This window comes from Acinonyx jubatus, chromosome E3, assembly GCF_027475565.1.
Source record: "Acinonyx jubatus isolate Ajub_Pintada_27869175 chromosome E3, VMU_Ajub_asm_v1.0, whole genome shotgun sequence".
NCBI lineage: Eukaryota > Metazoa > Chordata > Mammalia > Carnivora > Felidae > Acinonyx > Acinonyx jubatus.
Genome location: NC_069398.1, coordinates 23079790 through 23100426, shown reverse-complemented (window position 1 = coordinate 23100426; position 20637 = coordinate 23079790). Strand labels below are relative to the sequence as shown.

Here is a 20637-nt window from a genome sequence, read left to right as displayed (position 1 = left end):
CTCATCCAGCGGGACACATGACCTTGGTGGGCCTGCCTGCAGATTTTTGAGAGGGTAAATATAAACATTAATGCCAAAAATTTCATATGCCTCAGGAATGTCACCAGTGCTTTTTCAGCCCAAAGCAGCCTTGAATTTTACTAATTCATTCATCAATATATGTTAGCAGGAGAACTCCTCTTTCGAGCATTTTTTGGAGACTGTTCAGCAGCTATTAAAACCATCAAGCCCCCAGTGCCACCCGTGTTACAAGGAAGAATGATGTTTTGAGAAGCGATTGAGTACAGCATTCCAGGAAATATTTCTCACCTATTACTGTACACAAAGGCTTACATTTTCTTACATTACAACTTAGAAAGACTTCTAACGGGTAGACTTTCGGGAAGTAGACATGTAATGTCCTCAGCAATACTGGAAAATCTCATTAATTTGCTAAACAAACAAGTGGGGTTGTAAAGGATATTGCAAAGATTATAAAGGGAGGTTTAATCATCTGTGTTTAACTGGCTCTAAAAGCACCAAGTTCTCAAGTTCTTAAGATTCTGATGGCAGGTCTTCCTTCATTAAACTTGCCTAAGATATTTTAGCTGTTGGTTAGAATTACATTTTGGACTTCAGGATAATTCTGTATTTCTTTTTGAAAAAAATTCTTTGCATGAGCATTTAGGCCTTAATTCAAACTGAAGTTTCCCCTCAGTTGTTCTAAATTACATTTTAGGGGTGTGTGTGTGTGTGTGTGTGTGTGTGTGTGTGTGGTTGTATTCATACCATGTATGGTGGAGGGCGAAGGGGGGAGACACGTCAGCAAGTGTATTACATTCTGTTCACAAGAATATCCTGAAGGTTTGCCTGAGTGAGGGAATTGTGTATATTAAAGGCTATTGTTCATTATTACTGCATAAAAATGGGTTTTTTTAAAATTTTATAAGTAGGTATAAAATTTCAGACTCCCTACCTCTCTTGTTTAATTTTCACACTCAGAGGAATAAAGTGTTTCAGTATGTGTTGATCTTTCTTATTGGGTTGTTGTAGTTCAGGAGCTTTTTGTCTCAAAAAGAGAATATTCTAAAATAGTATTCTTTCTTGAACCCATAAGGTTGGGCCTTTGATAACATGAGGTATTGTGAGGTTCTGAAGGGAAGATTCTGTGTGGGTCTCTCCCACTGCCTTCATCCTACAGACCTCACCAGTCTGCTGTAATCTTATAATTAATTAATGACTTTTAAGTCAGCTAAGGTAGGTAGTATAAAGGCTTACATTTTGAAGAATTGCATCATGGATGGTGATATTTAGATACATACATTTTTTAAAAGCTTCCATACCAAATCCCAAAAGGAGAGATTGACAGACACTTCTAATATTAATTTATAGAGCTCCATTGTTCGTGTAATGCCCTCAAAACCAAAGGCATTGATTGGATTTATAGAACCCACAGCACGTCACAGTTATACTAAATTGCCCTGATACTGTTTTAACTTGCTTTAGTGTTTTAGTCATCTGAAGATAATGTTTTCCAGTGACGTATGTATACTACTGACTGTCTTCTTGAGCTAACTCATTGCATCCTTTTTCTGTCCTTCTGTCCCCTAAAACTATTCTTGAATTCTTCCTGTCCTTTTGGCTTATGTCTTCCTGGCCACCCCATGCACCACTATCTAGTGTGAGTTCAGTAATAAAGCCACCAGGTTGTGTTTGTGTGTTCATTACTTTAAAGATGGCCCACCTAGCGGTCTGGGGTACAAACCCTGGAGTCTTAACCAATCAGGTGGTTTTGGACAGTCCATCTGGCTCATTCTTTTTCTTTCTGCTGCTTGACTTTCACTCCCTGCCCCTCTGAGCTCTTCTGAGACACCAGGAGAGAGTGAGTGGGTACACGAATGAAAAGTATGTGTGTGTCTGCACATACACTTGTGGCAATTCTTTTTCTGAAGATGTTTCCTTTGGAGATCATTTCCATCCTGTCCTAGAACATTCCTTCTCTTTAAAAAAGAGCATTTAGCCTGCACCTTAATGAACAGTCTTCTTCAAGCTCCCTTATAGCTGTGCAGAGTTTATCAGGGAGGCTGCTCTCTATCAGGGGTAGAATCTTTGGAGACAAAATGCTTCTCCCCAGAGTCTCACTGGGGTTCAGTCTCACTGGGGTTCCTACATACCACTCCGAGCGGGAAAGGAGCCTACAGCACTGACCTGTGTACTCACGCTGCCCTATGTTCTCTGTGATGGAGCCGGCAAATGAGAGCCACCCACATGAATCCACCCCCCCCCACACACAAAAAAACCCGAATTAGCAGGGAATGACAAATAGCCACTGGTCCCTACTTATTTTACCAGGCCCAGTGTCTTTCCTGTCCTCATGAGATTTCTGGACTTCCAGTTGATGCTTTTTGCAGCCCTCTCCCCTCTTCCCCTTACCAAGGGCCCCAGGGATCTATAATAGGCTTGCGTTAATTGCCTGTTGAAGGACAGAAGCAGTTCCTGGAAGGCAGATGGTGATCCCCCGTTGAGCACCATTGGGTAGGAGAAGGGAGCTGAGGTTGATCTAGCAACTAGAAGAGGATGCACTTGCACACGTGCACAGATATGCCCGCGCACACGTACTGTCCCACTGCATTTCCCAGAGCATCACGTAAGCACCGATCAGGCTCTAGTGGTTTTCCCGCACCCATGCTCTGCTCTTGTTTGGTTGGCTGCACAGTAACTCAGGAAAGCCAGAGACTATCCATTTGAATCCCCTTGTAGGCTACAGTAGTTTTAGATAGAAGACACCCCAGAGAACGTTACATAATTCAGAGATTTATGAAGGTCACCTCATGGCCCCATTTCCTCTCTAAGAAACGTGTCTCTCAATCTGCATTACACATGTTCCCTTATTGCCAGAAGGGCTTTATAGGTGTCCTGCACGCTTCTCCTCTTTTCCTCGCCCGTCCCAGAGCAAGAACTATAAAAACATCTATTTTTCCCCCCTCCTTATCTCTTCTTTTAGACATACCTAGGCTGCCATTCCGTTGTTCTGTGGTGACTGTGGTGTAACACAGGAGGGGGAGGCACCAACAGCTGCTTTCTGCCCCAGCCACATTCACATTCTTTGACCGGGCCCTGTTTTCCGTCTTTCACTCTCAGCCAGCACGCCCCCTCCTCAGGTCTCAGGGCGCGGTGGTTTGCTTCCTCCCTGTAGTTTGTGCCCGTCACCACTGCGCACGTCTGCTGCCACTCTCCCGCCCAGAGCAAAGGAATCCCTGCAAATCGAACTGGGAGCAGAAGCAGGGGCCCTCTTCTCACTCGGCGTCACCCCTGCGTGTCTCACTCCTTCCACTGTTCCTGTAAAACGCTGCAACTTCCTGGCAGAGTAGAAGCTCGACAGGCCTGTAAAGACCCCATTTACAACTGAGGAAACTGAGGCTGGGGGGCCGCGGGTGATAGTGTCTGCTCGATGGCTGCTTCAGATTTAGGCGGCTTTGCGTTGGTGGTATAGTGGTGAGCATAGCTGCCTTCCAGATTTAGGCGGCTTTGAACCACTGCTCGGCATTTTACTCAGTAGATCTGTCCCTGAGTGCGCTTCAGAGTGTGCCCAGCAGAGCATAGTTAGCCTGGGTCAGGAGTGCCGCGTGGTGCTGGCAGCCTTGGCAGTCTGGAGGGCTTATCCAGGAGCTTCGATTTGGGGTGTGGCACGGCGTCTGAAGTGGGGAGCGTCTGAAGATGATGCTCAGTTCTACGCTGAGTGCCTTGTGAACACCCTCCCAGACATCTTGCAGAGAAGCATGCAGGAGAAATGCTCTCTGTCGCGAGAGCAAGGCTGACTCCCTCTCAAAAAGGTAATACCCAAAGGCACTCTCTTAATGGAATTTTTTGGTTTGCTGATTATAGCAGCAGCAGAGCTGCATTCTAGAGATTTCAGAAAATGTGGCAAATTTCAAAGGAAAAAATCAAAGTTGTGTTTGTAACAAAATGGAGTGGTCACCAATCCTAGTATTTTTTGGTGTAAGCGTTCCAATCTTCCTTCTTCCTGTGTCTCACACAAAGTTTCTTCAAGGTTGTTAAATGGTTTTCCAGAGGCTGGTTTTTAAGGACTACACAGTGTCCTGTTACACGGATAATGCCATTAGTGGTCTAACTGTATTTAGGATATTTGGATTTTTTTTCAAACCATCATTGTTACGAATAATGTATCTCAGTGATTATTTCTTTGGGATACGTGTATCCTTGGGAAATTATTCGGTGAAAGGAAACGACGCCCTTTTCAGACAAGATCAGGCATGTTCAGGGTGGTATGGCCATAGACATGAAGCCCTTTTCAGAATGTGCTATGGATTATTACATTTCACTTCAGAGTGTCCCAGTCGTGTTGCCACCAGTGATAAATGAAGATGCCCACCGAAAAGTCACACCTCTGTGGTTTCCCTCTTTTGAAAAAGACATTTCACCATGTAAAACTCCTTCCTTATGTATGATTTATAATAATGTAGGTATGAGTTCATAAAAATATTGAATTTGGATTCTCTCCAATTTCCCTTTTAGTAGAAAGACTCAAGTTCAGTAACAAATTCTACTTGGAATTTCCTTGGGTAAAATGATATACTTTGATTACTTAAATTCATGACAAGTAACACATAGACATTAATTAATTAAAACGCCTGCTAAAACCTTGAATAATACAGGGATTTAGCTTGACAGTGCAGTTTAAAAATCAAATAAGGCAGACCTACACTGGCCTGCTTGGAGATGACCATCGGTGGGAAACATGGACTTTAAACAACATACATTAAGGGGTGCCTGGGTGGCTCAGTCGGTTAAACGTCTGACTTCAGCTCAGGTCATGATCTCACAGTTTGTGAGTTCAAGCCCACATCAGGCTCTGTGCTGACAGCTCAGAGCCTGGAGCCTGCTTCAGATTCTGTGTCTCCCTCTCTCTCTGCCCCTTACCCTCTCACGCTCTGTCTCTCTCAAAAATAAATAAACATTACAAAAAAAATTAGCATACGTTAACATAGAGCGAGTTTTTTTTTTTTAATATATGAAATTTATTGTCAAATTGGTTTCCATACAACACCCAGTACTCATCCCAAAAGGTGCCCTCTTCAATACCCATCACCTACCCTTCCCTCCCTCCCACCCCCCATCAACTCTCAGTTTGTTCTCAGTTTTTAAGAGTCTCTTATGCTTTGGCTCTCTCCCACTCTAACCTCTTTTTTTTTTTTTTCCTTCCCCTCCCCCATGGGTTTCTGTTAAGTTTCTCAGGATCCACATAAGAGTGAAACCATATGATATCTGTCTTTCTCTGTATGGCTTATTTCACTTAGCATCACACTCTCTAGTTCCGTCCACGTTGCTACAAAGGGCCATACTTCATTCTTTCTCATTGCCACATAGTACTCCATTGTGTATATAAACCACAATTTCTTTATCCATTCATCAGTTGATGGACATTTAGGCTCTTTCCACAATTTGGCTATTGTTGAGAGTGCTGCTATAAACATTGGGGTACAAGTGCCCCTATGCATCAGTACTCCTGTATCCCTTGGGTAAATTCCTAGCAGTGCTACTGCTGGGTCATAGGGTAGGTCTATTTTTAATTTTTGAGGAACCTCCACACTGTTTTCCAGAGTGGCTGCACCAGTTTGCATTCCCACCAACAGTGCAAGAGGGTTCCCGTTTCTCCACATCCTTTCCAGCATCTATAGTCTCCTGATTTGTTCATTTTGGCCTTGAGCGAGTTTTTAATTGTCCATCTTTTCAAGCTGCTCTTCAATTCTATGGACATAAAGGCCTTAGAAAATATGTATAAATTGATTGAGTCTAAATTCTCAGATTTTAGGTCATTTCTAATAAAACATTTACATATAAGGTTTAAATCCAGTAAAACAAAAGAGGACTAGCCAAGTAATAAAGAATTTGGGAGAGAGAAGACAATTATACCAGACAACCTAGGACACCCCCCCCCAAAAAAAAAACAAATGGGCATAAAACTCAGGCCAAGTTTCCTGCAGCCTGTACAAAAACTGGAAATTAGTCATTTTTTCCCTTTGCAATTTTTATTTTATTATTTATTGAGATGAACCATCAAAGTTCATCAGAATAGGAAGTGCTTTCCTTGTCACTAAATGTTGAAAAGAAACTATAAACAAGGACTTGAAACAACAGACAGAGGACAGCGTCATGTTCAGAGCTTTGAGTAGGGTTCGTACAAGAGAGAGGGAGGGAGGGAAGGAGGGAGAAATGATTTGTGTTCACCATTTTATTGAGTATAAACTCAAGGCACAAGATTAAATTGTGGCTCTTTGCTGGCATTTCTGAGAGGAGCTGGGCACCAACTCTTTAAGTCTGTGGAGATTTGATTGGCTAGGAGACAGAACTTGGAAATATCTGCATGGTCCCGAGACCGGTGGTTCTCCAACTTACCTCCACCAAAATAGCTTTCCTGCGAGCTACACTGAGCCATTTCACTGTCTGTAATCAAATGATGCTCTTTTTTCCACCAAAAAAAAAAAAAAAAAAAAAAAAAAAAGGAATAGAACCAAGAGAGTGAGTAAAATTACCTTAGATATAGGTTTTTCTAGTGCATATATTTGGTGAGCTTTGCCTTATCGTGTGATCAGGTAACAAATATGAACAGACAAACTATTAACCATGGATAAGATTTAGCTCAACACCTCGTTCTGAGGAGGACGCCATCTTTCATTTGTTTTTTAAATATGTAACATAGTCATGTATTTTATGAGTCAAATTGTCCTGTTTCACATCACAAAATTAAACATATCAGGATTTAATGGTGTTCCATAACCATTATTAGCCCAGACGAGCTCATGATTTCCAGGTGTTCTGGTACATGAATCAGTTTGAAAACCTTGCTGAGCATCAGTGCTGAGCACCTGAAGTGCAGCTATGCCCATAGGTGATCAGAAAGCTCTCCGGTAGCATCTGACTTTAGGAGCGGGGTTAGGAAACCTGACACTTTGTTATAAAAATGAAAGATCTCAAATAGCATGTTGCCCTCCTAAGGGGCCCGGAACAACCCGTGTGCAAGGCAGTCGTTAAAAATTAACAGCTTCTGTATCTGCCAGAGGCTTCCTTAGGCTCCAGACGTATGCGCTGAGCTTTACATACAGTATCTCTAAACCTCACCACAGCCTTGCAAGGTATCATCCATGTTTCACTGATGGGGAAACTGAGGCACAGAGAAGCTAAGTGACTTGACCAAGATCGCAGAGTTCAGAATGACCCAGCAGAACACCTCTAGATCTCTCTCTCTCTCTCTCTCTCTCTCTCTCTCTCTCTCTCTCTATCTCTTTTTTTTAAGGTTTACTTTGATAAAGCCTGTGAAACAGGATTTTTCTTTTAATGCAGGTTTTGAATAGAATACACACAAACACACACAAAGTAATTATAAATCACAGACTAAAAACAAACAAAAATAATATGGACCGCTTCACAAATTTGTCATCCTTGAGCAGGGGCCATCCTAATCTCTGTATCGTTCCAGTTTTCCTCTAGATAACTTACCTGCACTCCTTCCTCTATAGACACTGCCCTGCAGTGATCAAGATTGGGTTCCTCAAAAAACTTAAAAATAGAACTCTCTTACCATCCAACAATTCACTTATGGGCATTTATCAGAAGAAAATAAATACACGAATTCAAAAAGATATATGCACCCCATGTTCCTCGTAGCAGTATTTGTAACAGCGAAGATATGGAAGCAGCCCAAGGGTCCATCCACTGATGAATGTGTTAGAAGATGTGGTGTATATATACAATGGAATATCACTCAGCCATCAAAAAGAATGAAATCTTGCCATTTGCAACAACATGGATGGACCTACAGGGAGTAATGCTAAGTGAAATAAGACAGAAAGATATATATGATTTCATTTGTATGTGGAATGTTTAAAAAACAAAACAAATATGTAAACAAGACAGAAGCTGACTCATAATAAATACAGAGAACAAACTGGGGCTGCTAGAGGGGATGGGCAGGGGATGAGTAAAATAAGTAAAGGGAATTAGGAGGTATAAATTCCAAGTTATAAAATAAATAAGACCTGGGGGTGTAAGGTATGGCATAAGGAATATAGTCCATAATATTGTAATAATTTTGTATGGTGTCAGATGGTAACTCTACTTATTACGGTGAGCATTTATTTCATAATGCATATAACTGTCAAATGTCTATCTGTATACCTGAGAATAATACAGTATATGTTGACTATACTTCAGTTTTTAAGGTAAAAAAATGGGTTTCTAAAAGCAGTTTTGCATCTGCACAAGTGCTTAAAGAGTAACATGATTGAAGTGCCATAAAATATAGGATATGACCTTTGCCTAGATGTATTTTTAGGGAAGGAGTTTCTATCTTTTAAAAAAAAATATTTACCTTTGAACATAACCTCAAAGAGTCATTGAGTTAATGACAGAAAGTCCCCTGGATAAGTAAGCAAAGTAACCTGTTGAATAAATAGTTTAGTCTTCTCTGTCTGTGTGCTGCTAAAAATAATTCTTTTACTTTGGCATAGAATTTTGGGGAGTTTTAAACGAGGTATTAAATATAAAGTCGGTACAGGGGTGCCTGGGTGGCTCAGTCGGTTAGGCGTCTGACTTCGGCTCAGGTCATGATCTGACAGTTTGTGAGTTCGAGCCCCGTGTTAGGCTCTGTGCTGACAGCTCAGCCTGGATCCTGCTTCAGATTCTGTGTCTTCCTCTCTCTCTCTGCCCCTCCCCTGCTCATGCTCTCTCTCTCTCTCTCTCTCTCTCTCTCTCAAAAATAAACATTAAAAATTTTTAAAAAATAAATATAAAGCCAGCACTTGAACAGTATAAATACTTTGTGTTTTGTTGCCCATAACCCTCAGGCTGAAAATCATATACCCATCAAGGAGGGAGTCAATAATTGACCCAATAGGTGAGATGTTTGTATTTTCACAGTGTGCCAGTATGTAGTTTGATCTTTGTCCCTAGTGTATAATTCCTATTTAAAACATTTTATTTGTTTGTTTATGTATTTATTTATTTATTCATTCATTTACGTATTTATGAGTGAGTAGGCTTCACACCCAATGCAGAGCCCGACATGGGGCTTGAAATCCTGACCATGAGATCAAGACCTAAGCTGAAATCAAGAGTCAGATGCGTAACTGACTAACTGGCACCCAGGTGCCCCCCCCAAATAATTTCCTTTTAAAAGGGCCTAAACATTTATTTGTATATAGCTCAATAAATATTTATCAACAGTGATTGAAACTTAGCTCAAGTATCTCTCATGATGATCTTGCCAAGCTTTAGTTGACTTAGACTTTGAAGTAAGGCTTGTGCTAGACTAAACTTCTGCTTATCAGATATGGGGCAACAACCAGGCATTCTCCATTCTGAAGGAAGAGTGAAGAGATGAGGGAATTTCACGTGAGCCCCAAGAGGTTTATTATTTTAATGTTCATTTATTTTTGAGAGAGAGAGAAAGAGCATAAATGGGACAGGGAGAAAGAGACCGAGAGAGAGAGAGAGAGGGAGACACAGAATCCGAAGCAGGCTCCAGGCTCCAAGCTGTCAGCCTTGAGCCTGACACGGGGCTCAAACCCAAGAACCGTGAGATCCTGACGAGCTTAACCGACTAAGCCACCCAGGCGCCCTGAGCCCCAAGAGTTTTAAAAAGTGTTCCCCAGGACATACTCCCATTTTGTTCATATTAATTCTCTGCCCTCAGCATTTCTGGGGATGTACTAGGAGTCTAGAAAGGAAATACCCAGCCTCAAGGACACCAACTGGTAGAGTTTAGAGTATTTTAAGAGCCAAATGATCACTGTTACTCCTGTCTTGTCCATTTCTCAGATGGAGATCAGGTGGGAAAGGCTTATTTTTAGATAATAAAGCAGTTATTTAAAAACATGACTAAAGTTCTCCTTAGAACTAGCCCATGGGTTGCTTTTAAGTATTGAGCTGTGATTTTAAATATTGTCACCACTGCAGCCTTAAATTAGTCAAAACATGCAAACTGTTTAGCATACTGCCTAACACATATTAATTGCTCCATAAATATTACCTGTTCTTTACAGTAGTGGTTCTCAACTGGTTTACAGAGGCACCAGTGTATCTTTCTCCCTTCTCAGGCCCTGACATATCTGTCTATATGTTTAAAACAATGATCTCAGTAGATGGCGCACACAGTGATCTCTCAGTTGGCTGACATCAGACGTGAGAGACACAGCGTAATGCCAAGTCTTTGTTTACTAGTTAGGGACAGTGCCTCTTGGGTCTGGAGAAGGAGCGCACTGAGCGACTCCCGTTCACAAAGGCTTATGTTTAGAAAGACATACCTGGTGAGCCGTGAGTTAATTACCACTGCTTTTTATAGGCCCCGTGAAGACGCATGGCTGTTCCGCAGTAGTAATTACATCGTAAGTATTGGGCCTTCTTTAGAATGTCTGGAGGCCTGCGAGTACAAAGCGGTTGAGAACCCTCAGTTAGAGGGGTAGGTTCTTGTCTGTAGGAGTAAAAGGGATTTATTTCTTGTCTTACAGTTTTATACTGCTTTCATCTACCTCTAGCCTCAGAAAAGCCCTTTCTCAGAAAAAGCGACTCAAATAGAAACCTGCCTTTTTCGTAAAAAAAAAAAAAAAAAAGTCTATTTTATTTTGAGAGAGCGTGCGAGCGAGCAGAAGTGGGGGAGGGGCACAGAGAGAAGGAAAGAGAATCTCAAGCAGGCTCCACGCAGTTGGCACCGAGCTCGATACCAGGCTCGGTCTGACAAACCCTGAGATGATGACCGGAGTCAGACACTTAACTGACTGAACCACCCAGCTGCCCCCAAATCTGCCTTATTTGCCTGCGCTGTACCTTGCGTCTCTAATATCATTCTCTTTGCACCAGATGTCTGATCATTGTTCAAATACTCAATGTACTGCTGAAGGCTCAGATCATTTAGAGGTGTCGCAGGTACTGTAAAGAACACAGGAGGAAGTCTTTATTCTGTCGCACGGTAGCTGGTTGGAACCCATGATTTACGTCTAAAATGTTGCTACTGTTTTTACATCGTCCTTAAAGGAGGAGAGTGTGAAGGGTTATAATTACAGTACAACTTATTAAAGCAGGTGCATCAACAGGAAAAGAAACCATTGTCCTTTCAACTCAGTCCCATTTCATAAATGGCATATCAGTTCCTTAGTGATTCAGAAACTTGGCCCCTCTTTGCAGCCTGGTGCCTCTCTCTACTCTTTGCCCACAGACCTGAGAGGGGAGAGGTTAAGTGACAGAGGAATTAAAGCTCTAAGGCAAATGAAGTTCATATATTTTTATTTAAGGATCCAGACACTCCAAGATGGGATCAAAATTGTCACTTAAATCTTGACCAGAATAGTGGCTCTCTTTCTGTTGCAGTGAGTGGAAGGAAACGTTATCTGCCTATGGTGCTTTACTAACTGGTTAAATAGCCTACTGAAATGTGGGAAAAGGAGATGAAAACAAAGTGCATCTTTATTTATAGGGCAAGATCTTTGCATGTGGATGCTGTAAAGCCTTTGCTCCTGGGCGGAGAGACGAAGCGTAACAGGGATTGGAAGCTTACTTCAAGTGTGGGGCAAAGGGCGGGGGGAGTGTGAAAGGACAAGGGGGACCAAAGGAATGGATTCTTCACCCCTCAGTAAGTAGGCCTAGCCCAGGCGGGAGACTGCAGAGTGGGCCAAGTGGACCACAAGACCTCTGCTCCCCTCTGAGTTCTCCCCTGGTCCTCAGCCTGTTCAGAAGACCAGTTTCAGGAACATCAGAGGGAAATAAAACACCAAACACAGCTTTCTTTGGCTGTATTGGCTCCTGATACGACCTACAGAAGATAATTTTGTTTTTCCTTTAGAATTCTTGTCATGCCAAGGTGCTTTTTATTGCAATAAAAGTTTCAAACCGTTACACAAATAAGATAAAGCACCTTTTAAAATAAGATGACAGGCTCTTCCTACTTCGGCTCTCTTGATTTTTGTTGAAAACTGAAGTTCACTGAGTCTTACCAGTTAAGAATATGTAAATTCAAAAAGTTGTTCCAGAGTTCTCCCTCTCCAAAGGCCTGTTGTGAGCTGTGTGTGCTGTTTCTAGATGTTGTGCTTCAGTCCAGCAGCTGTTCTAAACTTTAGGTTGTGGTTTAGTGGCTGAGGATGGGACACAAAGCCTGTTGGTCCTCTTGTCCTCATCTGTACCACGGGGACAGCCAAGATCACCTGAGTCGCAGGCGTGAGGACGTACTGAGGTAATGGAGAAGACCTACGACCACCGTCTGGGTCACGGTCAGTGCTCAGGTATTGGTTGTCAATGTTTGACACGGCTTCCTCATCATTCACTTTATTCTCAATCCCATGTCTCCGTTCTCAGTTCTTGTTTCCCAGGGATCTCCTACTCCTTATTGCCGGAGAACATTTGTTTACGTTTCACTTAACTTTTAAAATTTTAATTCCAGTACAGCTACCATAGGGTGTTACGTTAGTTTCAGGTGTACAGTACGGTGATTCAACAACCAGAGAACATTTTTAATGCTTCCCCCTTTTTTGGTGCTGCTGTGGCTGACCCCAGTGTGATACAAATGCTTTGAAAATGGACCCTGAATGTGTTCTAGGGCTTATCAGGAATCTTTGAAAAAAGAGAATCAGAGTTAGCAAGCCCGTATATTTCATCAAATCTTACTTTCTGTCTGTGACTTATGATAACTTTACTTTGGAGATACCTGACTACTTTGGAAGTATGCATGACAGCTTACCTGAATTCAGAGGATTGGGTGCCGTTAAAGGAAGGCGTGGCTGCATGGGAGGGTGGGACATAAACAAACTGTTGAAAGTGAAATTGATGTTTCAGTGCTGATGGGTAAGCAGTGCAGGGGGTCGGAGGGCCCTGAACGGGGGGCTGGAGACCAGATTCTAGGCCAACATGGCTGACATCTTCTGAGCCTCTCTTCACCTATCAAATGGGGCGTTTGGATTAGATTGTCTCAACGGTCCCTTTGTGCCTTAGTATTTTCTAGTTTTGGCAACTATGTCATCAGTACTGGTGTCCACGTTTTTAAGTTGTATAAGTTTAAAAAGTAACTGGGTAAAATGCTGAAGCAAAGCCTAGTCAGGGTCAGTGGGAGAGTGTTGAAGAGTCTCCCAGTCCCAGTAATGAGGGTTGTTTCTCCTTCCTTCCCCGTACCCAGGCTCCCCAGAAGGTAAAAGTAAAGAAATGAAGTCCATCTTCTGTGTATTTTCAAAATAAAAGAACTATTACTTCCATTTTAATAATAGAGTTTTTGTGTATTTAATATAGGCAGTGATTTGGCCTCCAGCTGAGTTTAGATTTGAAGAGGGGGAATATTAAACCCTATCAGCCAACCCATAAGCCAATTAAGTATTTCTAAGCTGGCAGAATGTGGGGAGGAATCCTTTTTTTTTTTTTTCTTCTCCACCAGTACTCACAATTTTTTGTTTTAATGAGATAAAATAGTGTCTTTGAAAAGGCGGTACCGAAAGTAGGTGACAGCAAAGGATGGCCCTACGGTGAGACCAGTGTGTAGGTCAGAGTTCAGACAAAGGCAGTTTGAGGGCCTGGAACAGTGCTGTCCAACAGAACCTTCTGTAATGATGAAAATGCTCCACACTAACAGGGTAGCCACAAGTAACGTGGCTGAATGTGGCTAGTGTGACCAGTTCCTGAATTTTTAAATCTTATTTAATTTTGATGGATTTGGGTTCCAGTAGCCACATGTGGCTAACAGCATGGGCAGTACAGGACTAGAATGAAATAGATTTTGACATACACTCTCATGTATCAGAAAATTCCCAAAGAGCATCAGATTGCTGCCGTTGTGTGTATGATTGATTTGGAGCTAAAAGAACGTCTAAAGAGCTCTCCTGTGTAAGAGAATTACGTTTCTACTTTGTCGTTTCAGAGGGGAAAAAAAAAAAAGAAACAAGACCGCTTGAGAGTGATTGCAGGGCAACATATTCAGGCGTAATACGAGAAGTTTCCTTACAGACACTCACATGAAATTATAGTCAGGTGTCTTAAAACGTAAGGATACCGCCCCCACTTCTAGCTGCCACCGGTTCTAAGAGTAGTCAAGGCTAGCTTGGCGACAGTAAGCAGGGATAGACTGTTTCCTCATCAATAAAATGAAGAGTGTAGGACTTGTCCTACCCTCCCCACACATGTCACCAGATGCTAAGGATGAGAAGAAGTCGTGTTTTCACAAGTGCTCTGAAACCACCAAAGATGTGTTATTAAGCTTTACTATTATTAGGTTAAAGACATTGATTAATGGACTTTATGTACTTGGAGTCACCTTCAGGCTGCTTCTAAGAAAAGCAGAAATGTTCTTTAGGATCCTGAACCCAAGCCCCCTAGTTTCAGTAAACATGCCTCCCACCACCCCATGAATATAGCAAGTGGCACTGGCCATTCAGTCATTGATCTTAATTTTTTCAGTGATTATTTCACCTGGAGAGGATGCTGAAAGTGGCACTCGTGCCTTTCCAAATACCTAGAATATTCCTGATAGTAAGCAAATGGATGAACTCACAGTAGTTGGGCTGTGGTCGATGCTCTCACTGCTGACACAGCCGGTTAGTACTTAGAGCATCAATCAGCCGCGGGGCCTGCTGGTTCCTCCTGTTGGATGTAACATTCATGGAAAAGGAGCCTTATAGGTAATGTCACAGCAGAGGCCTTAAATTGCAGAGAATTTCTACCAGCCTCGTGAACCAGGGCATGGCACGGGATCCATCAGCCCTGCCTATCCTCCCGTGGAGACGTGAGGAGGGCAGGACTGTGAGCCTGGAGCACAGCCACCCAGCGGCGGGCTGAGGCCCTTTGCAGAGCTTCCACGGAATTCATCAGCCGTGTGTGAACACTTGGACGCTGCACCTCTTCCTTTGTGGGGGCGTCCATTATCTGGTTCAGAAAGATGATGGCAGGCCTCAGGCTCATGTTGGTAGACCCTGCTTTCTGTTTAAGCAGGAGGACATTTCCTTGTCCTTCCTCTTGTTAAAATGGTAAACGCACAGTGCTGTCATTAGGGTGGAGCCCCTCAGCTCCTAAGGACAGGAGGGAACCCGACTTTTCCCCTTTCCTGCCGGCTTCCTCCCTTTCCATGTTTTCTCATGCCTGCGCTCGGAGCAGATGTGTCTTTATTGACGTGTTGATAGACTGTTGCATGCTCATAAAAGCTCCAAATAACACTAGACAACTCCCATTTTGTACACTGGCATTTGATCCCTGTCCTACATACCCTTCTCTGGAGAGTAACGATATCCACCTGGACACAAGGCTGGTGGAAAGAAAACTCAGCCTCGTTTCACAGATGGCTCGTTTCATCCGTGGCACATGTGTGCATGTGGATGCTCTTGCCCGTACTTTCTTCTCAGCCCAGACTGACGCGGGCATAGGTTACGTTGCTGGAGAAAATCAGCTTTCTACACCAGTTGTATTGGATGCAAATGTCCAGCTCTGGCTGGACTCCGGGGCCAAGTAGTCACTCCTTCTCAGTGTCTGGAATGGTTGCTCCAGACTTTTCCCTCTCATCTGAAACCCTCTAGTCCAGACTCTCTCTGCACCTCATTATCCATGGGTAGCCCTACCAAGAACACCAAGGCTGCCCAGTAAGATCATCCTTGACTTCTGTCTTCTGCATTTAACAGTTTTTGTCAGAATCATTATTCATGTTTGCATCGTTCCCTCTGCTGTCAGAGCAGAATGCATTTTTTTTTTCATTCCCAAGGTCAAAACCATGTTCTTCAGCCAACCCCACTGTCTCCTCCAAGGCCTTGTCACATCCATCGTTTCTTTCCCTTTGTCTTATCCCTCCTCTCTCCTTCACCACTTCCTTCCCTCTCAGCTAATGAACTTGAGCAAGTTTTCTCCAGTCCTTAAAAAAACTAAAACGCTTGGGTCTCTTGAGTCTCTCCTCTCTTTCAAAGTCCAGGGATTTGGTACTTGCCGTCATCCTTTCTTCATAACCTCCAAAGGAGGAACTGTATCCTGTTGTGCTAAGAAAACTGTTGCTTAGCACCCACCAGTGGGTTTCTGATCAAAGTCTGGTGATGGGGGCAGCATTCTGCCTGGGTGGTGCCCTGCTCGTCCTCGAGCTCTGTCACCCATGGCTTTCCTGACTCTGCCCGCCCTTTTGATCCTTTTCACTACCTTCATCAGGCCCTGCCCTCTTCCTCCTTAGATATCTGTGAACCCTGTGTCAGTAGAGAATGTTACTTCCTGGCACGGCTAGGAGAGTCAGATAGACCTGCCTCAGATCCTGGCGTGGCTCCACCACTTATTTAGCTCTGGAAACTTGAGTCAAGTTACTGGATTTTTCTGAGTATGTTTTCTCATACTGACTTCAGAGGGTTGTGAGGATAAAATTAGCAGACACATGACAAGTGCTTTGCTTCATTCCTAGCTAACTGCTTCTCACTTTGCTTTCTTTTCTCTGACTGCCATGCCCTCACTTTCCATCTTTATCCTTTCTGTCCCTGGCCTCCCTCTGGAGCCTCAAAGCCACATCATCAGCCACCTGCTGGATGCCTTTCTCAAATAGAAATCTTCATTCCCTTCTCCCAAAGCAGGTTTCTCGTTTCTCCGACCCCGACTCAGCCTGGCAGCCTCCCAGGGTTAAGACATGATATGTTTCACCTTCTCTCTCTCTTACTCTCTTAACCAGTCAGTCAACAAGCCATGCCCCATACTCCAGCCCCCTGGGTTCTTGGGTCTGGATGTTTCATTCTTTAAAAAAAATTTTTTAATGTTTATTTTTGAGAGAGAGAGAAAGAGAGAGACCAGCGGAGGGGCAGAGAAAGAGGGAGACACAGAATCTGAAACAGGCTCCAGGCTCCGAGCTGTCAGCACAGAGCCCGATGTGGGGCTTGGACCCATGAACCACAAGATCATGACCTGAGCTGAAGTCAGACGCTTAACCGACTGAGCCACCCAGGTGTACCCCTGGACTTTTCATTCTTAATGCCACAGTTATGGTTAAGGGTCCTTTTACCTCCAACTTAGATTATTGTTCTGGCCTCCAAAGTGCCCCTCATCTTTATTTCATTGCAAACATTCTTCTAAAGCTGTGCACATCTGATCATGTCATTGCCTGTGCAGATGGTCCCCTGTTGCACTCTTCTATTCCCTGTGAACTTTTGACTGAAGGTTCCACAGCCAATCTGTAGTTCAGGGGTAGAGCTGGAAGAATGGCTGATACTATGCATAAAGTTAGAACTCATTAAATGCTGAATAAATATAGTGTAAAATAAAGCAAAATCAGTAGTATAGTAAGGCATAATGTCATAAGAATTGCTTTGGTGATAAGTGGTCAATTAATTAAAAGTTAGCTCTCGATATATCCTACCGAATTTATTGTAGAATAGTCTATGCCTTGATCCCCATTTTCACTTGAAGCGTATTAAAAGAGGAAAATGGATTGGACAGATGAGTAGGGGGTCTCCACAGGGCATCAACAGGCTTCCTTCGGTCCCCACCTAGCCTGTGTGAGGCCACCCTCTGTACACTTCTTCCAGCCAGTGCTCAAAGGACCAGGTCCACATTCTTGACATGGGTGTTTTGATCCTAAGGAGACCACCTTTGATAAACTCGAAATCGAGTACAAGACTGATGATGAACTTGGGTCCCTGGAAAAATTGTGATAGTTTGTAACGCAAGTCTGTTGTGGACACAAGAAAGCACACTTACTGGTGCCCTGAGCCCCCACCTCCCCGTGTCTCACACGCTCTTCCCCACCCCTGACCCTCAGCACTCCAGGCAAGAAAACAGTGATGTTTCTGCATCTGGAAGCACGTTCTATGTGAGAAGAGGCCAGTGGAAGGGGATTTGATGTGTGAATGACAGATCCCCACGTAACACTACTGGGGGGCACTTGATCTGACCGGTTTGAAGCTGAAAACTTACCAGGTCATACTGAAAATGGTTGCTGCCGGGCATGGCTTTCATCCTTGTTTATCTTCTTAAAAAAAAAAAAAAAAAAAAAAAACCTTACTGAAGGGTTTGGGTTTTTGTTTTGGGTTTTTTTGTGGGGTTTTTTTTTGTTTTGTTTTTGGTTTTGTGCAAATCATACTTTTTCGTGTGTGTGTGTGTGTGTACGTACGTGTGTGCAAGAGCATTTGTAGATTCCTTTTTCATGTTACTTGTCACTGCAGGGCAAGGTTGTAACCTTGTGATGCAGATTGTGTCTTAATGAATTCATCATTTGCCATGGGAAAGAGATGTTTCTTTAAATGGTGAAAAAACATTTTCTAACAATAGTATAGAAACATTGCATTGAAAATAATAGCTAATATTTTGAGCAACTGTGACATGTTAGCTACCACCTTAAAGACTTCATGCATTAGCTCATTTACTCCCCAGAAGAATCCATTATTGCTGATTTTCCCATTGAGATTTGAGAAACTGAAACAGAGGAAACAAGTACTTTGCCTGAGGTCACACATTTAGGTAATGAGAGATTCAGGATTCGAACTCAGGTGGAGGTTCTAGCTCCCGCCAAGTTGGTCCTACTATTTCCAGAAAATATTCCTGAGCATTATTAGTGGGTACAAGCCTGGAACACTGAGGGCTTACTCAGGGTTCTCTCAGGCTGGTGCATTGCCTGACCGAAAGGTACCCAAGACCCAAGACGTGGCCCTTGCCTTTAAGGTCATTACTGTCTGGTGGTTCTAGGGGAGGGCTGAGTCTGTCTTATTTATTGGTAAATCCCCATTGCTGAGCACAGTGTAGACATATAGGGGGTGCTCAACAAAATTTTACTGAATCAAATCAGTATAGATTCCAAAAGGCTAATTTGGCTTCAGAATTGTCAGGGTTGAACCATGACTCCTTGATAATAAAGGCGAATCTGAGACTTCTGAAATGTAGCAGTCATGACTTCCTGCTTCCTTTAGAAACACCAATGGTGGAAGGGAGGATGTGGTGGTTGAATTACTGTTCTTACCACTGCAGTATTTTTAAACTCTTTCAAGGGTTACTGGATGCTCCCTGGCTCCTGTATGATTTATAAATCTATTATTCATGTCACAGAGAGATTTTAATGCTGGAGAACCATCAGGTGAACTCAATCATATAGTGTAATGTGTGGGAGGTTACCAAGGTTGAGGGGGACAGAAAAAGAAAATGATTAATTCACAGGTAGAACACAGGACAGAAGGACAGAAAAGGGGGGGGGAGGGCTGGAGGCCAGTTAGGAGGACACTGCAGAGACCAGTGTAAAGAGCAAAGACATGCGTCCGAGCAGAGGCGCGATGAAGAGTGTACAGGGAAAATGAACAGGAGCCACTGGCTCCACAGGAAGACTGAGGCTCAGGATGAAGCATTGAATACAGTCATCCACTGATGACGACCTAAGAACCTGAAAGCACGGGCCTTTGTCCTAAAGCCACCATTTCATGTTGGATGAGTTCAGAGTGGGACGGCGTTTTCAGGCCACCCCCATGTCGTTGACGGAGAGCGCGTTTGGACCGTGAGTGCTGTTTCGCATTCTCAGCGTGGAGACAGTTAAGAACCAGGGGAGAGGGATGATGGGGTAAGAGGACTGCTTGTTGTAGAGCGGGCAGGGAAGGGGCGGGAGTATCAGCGGGTAGTGCAGCTTTGCCAGGGAGTGTTCTTAGAGAAGTAGGACGCAGCCCCCCTTCCCATGAAAACATTGCACGGCCCTCATCCGCTCAGCAGCACCGCTGCATCTAGATACCTGGTGTTTGATTTGGACTTGGTGTTTATTCCGCGTGAAAATGCGGACAGAAAGTGGATGCTTTATGTACTGTCTCTTTTCAAGCAGGATGGAAGGGGCTTGTAAAACGTGGTTTCCACGGCATAACCTAGCATTTTAAAGATTTATGGAACAAGTGTCCACTTACAGGTTCGTTTAAGTTTTACAAAACATTTCTGCTTCTGCCTTGCCATGTCGGCAAAAGACTCTGGGATTTAAATAAATAGAACCTGGTAGGATACAATAAAGTGCAAAAAAACTTAAGATGCATCCAGTTACTACTGAAAGGAATATTGAGGCCCGAGTGACCTCCTTCCTGATGTCTCCTGAACACAAGACAGCTTTAATCTTTAGGTTCTGTGTTACTCAAATAAGCCGAGGGATTTGTGACTTGGGGGATGCTGCCAAGGATAGCCACCAAAGATAATGATCGTATTTCAGATCGGCATTTCTGTGTTAATGAAAGGAGACAGGTGAGAGTGCAGAACAGAAGTTTTAATAGCGCTTGACTCTCGTTCTTTCCTTAGAGTTTCTCAACCCAGCTGACCCGATGACGTTTTTAACAAATAAATAGTTTCAAGCGCATTGGTAGGCAGAATTTATTGTGGTGAGACAGGGAGCGAGTAGCAGTGGAAGTCAGGGAAGCCTGTGGACATCAAAACTCGTGTTTGCTAAGTCCCTCCTGTGTTCACTGTTGTGGAGATTTTAGTGAAAACAAAATCGGGTCTGTGCCAAGCTCAGAAGGTGTATTTGCTCTGTCTTTGTTCGTTCGTCTTGGTTTTCCCAGGGCCCAGGACTCTTAGCACCTTAGCAGCAAATGTCTATTGAATGATGGCTTTGGAAGGACGCTCTAGAAAACACTAGGCATACAATCTTAATAAATTACATTGTAATGCCTTCATCTCATCCTTCCGTCTGGCCCAAGGAACTGGTCCTTG

The 20637-nt window shown here is 43.3% G+C and overlaps 1 protein-coding gene and 1 pseudogene across 6 annotated transcripts in view; one reads left to right on the top strand and one right to left on the bottom strand.

The window, feature by feature from the left end:
• AUTS2 (activator of transcription and developmental regulator AUTS2) overlaps positions 1-20637 on the top strand; it is a 1109507-nt gene that overhangs the window by 662458 nt on the left and 426412 nt on the right. The window lies entirely within an intron of this gene.
• Positions 7408-7497, bottom strand: LOC113594604 (uncharacterized; annotated as a pseudogene).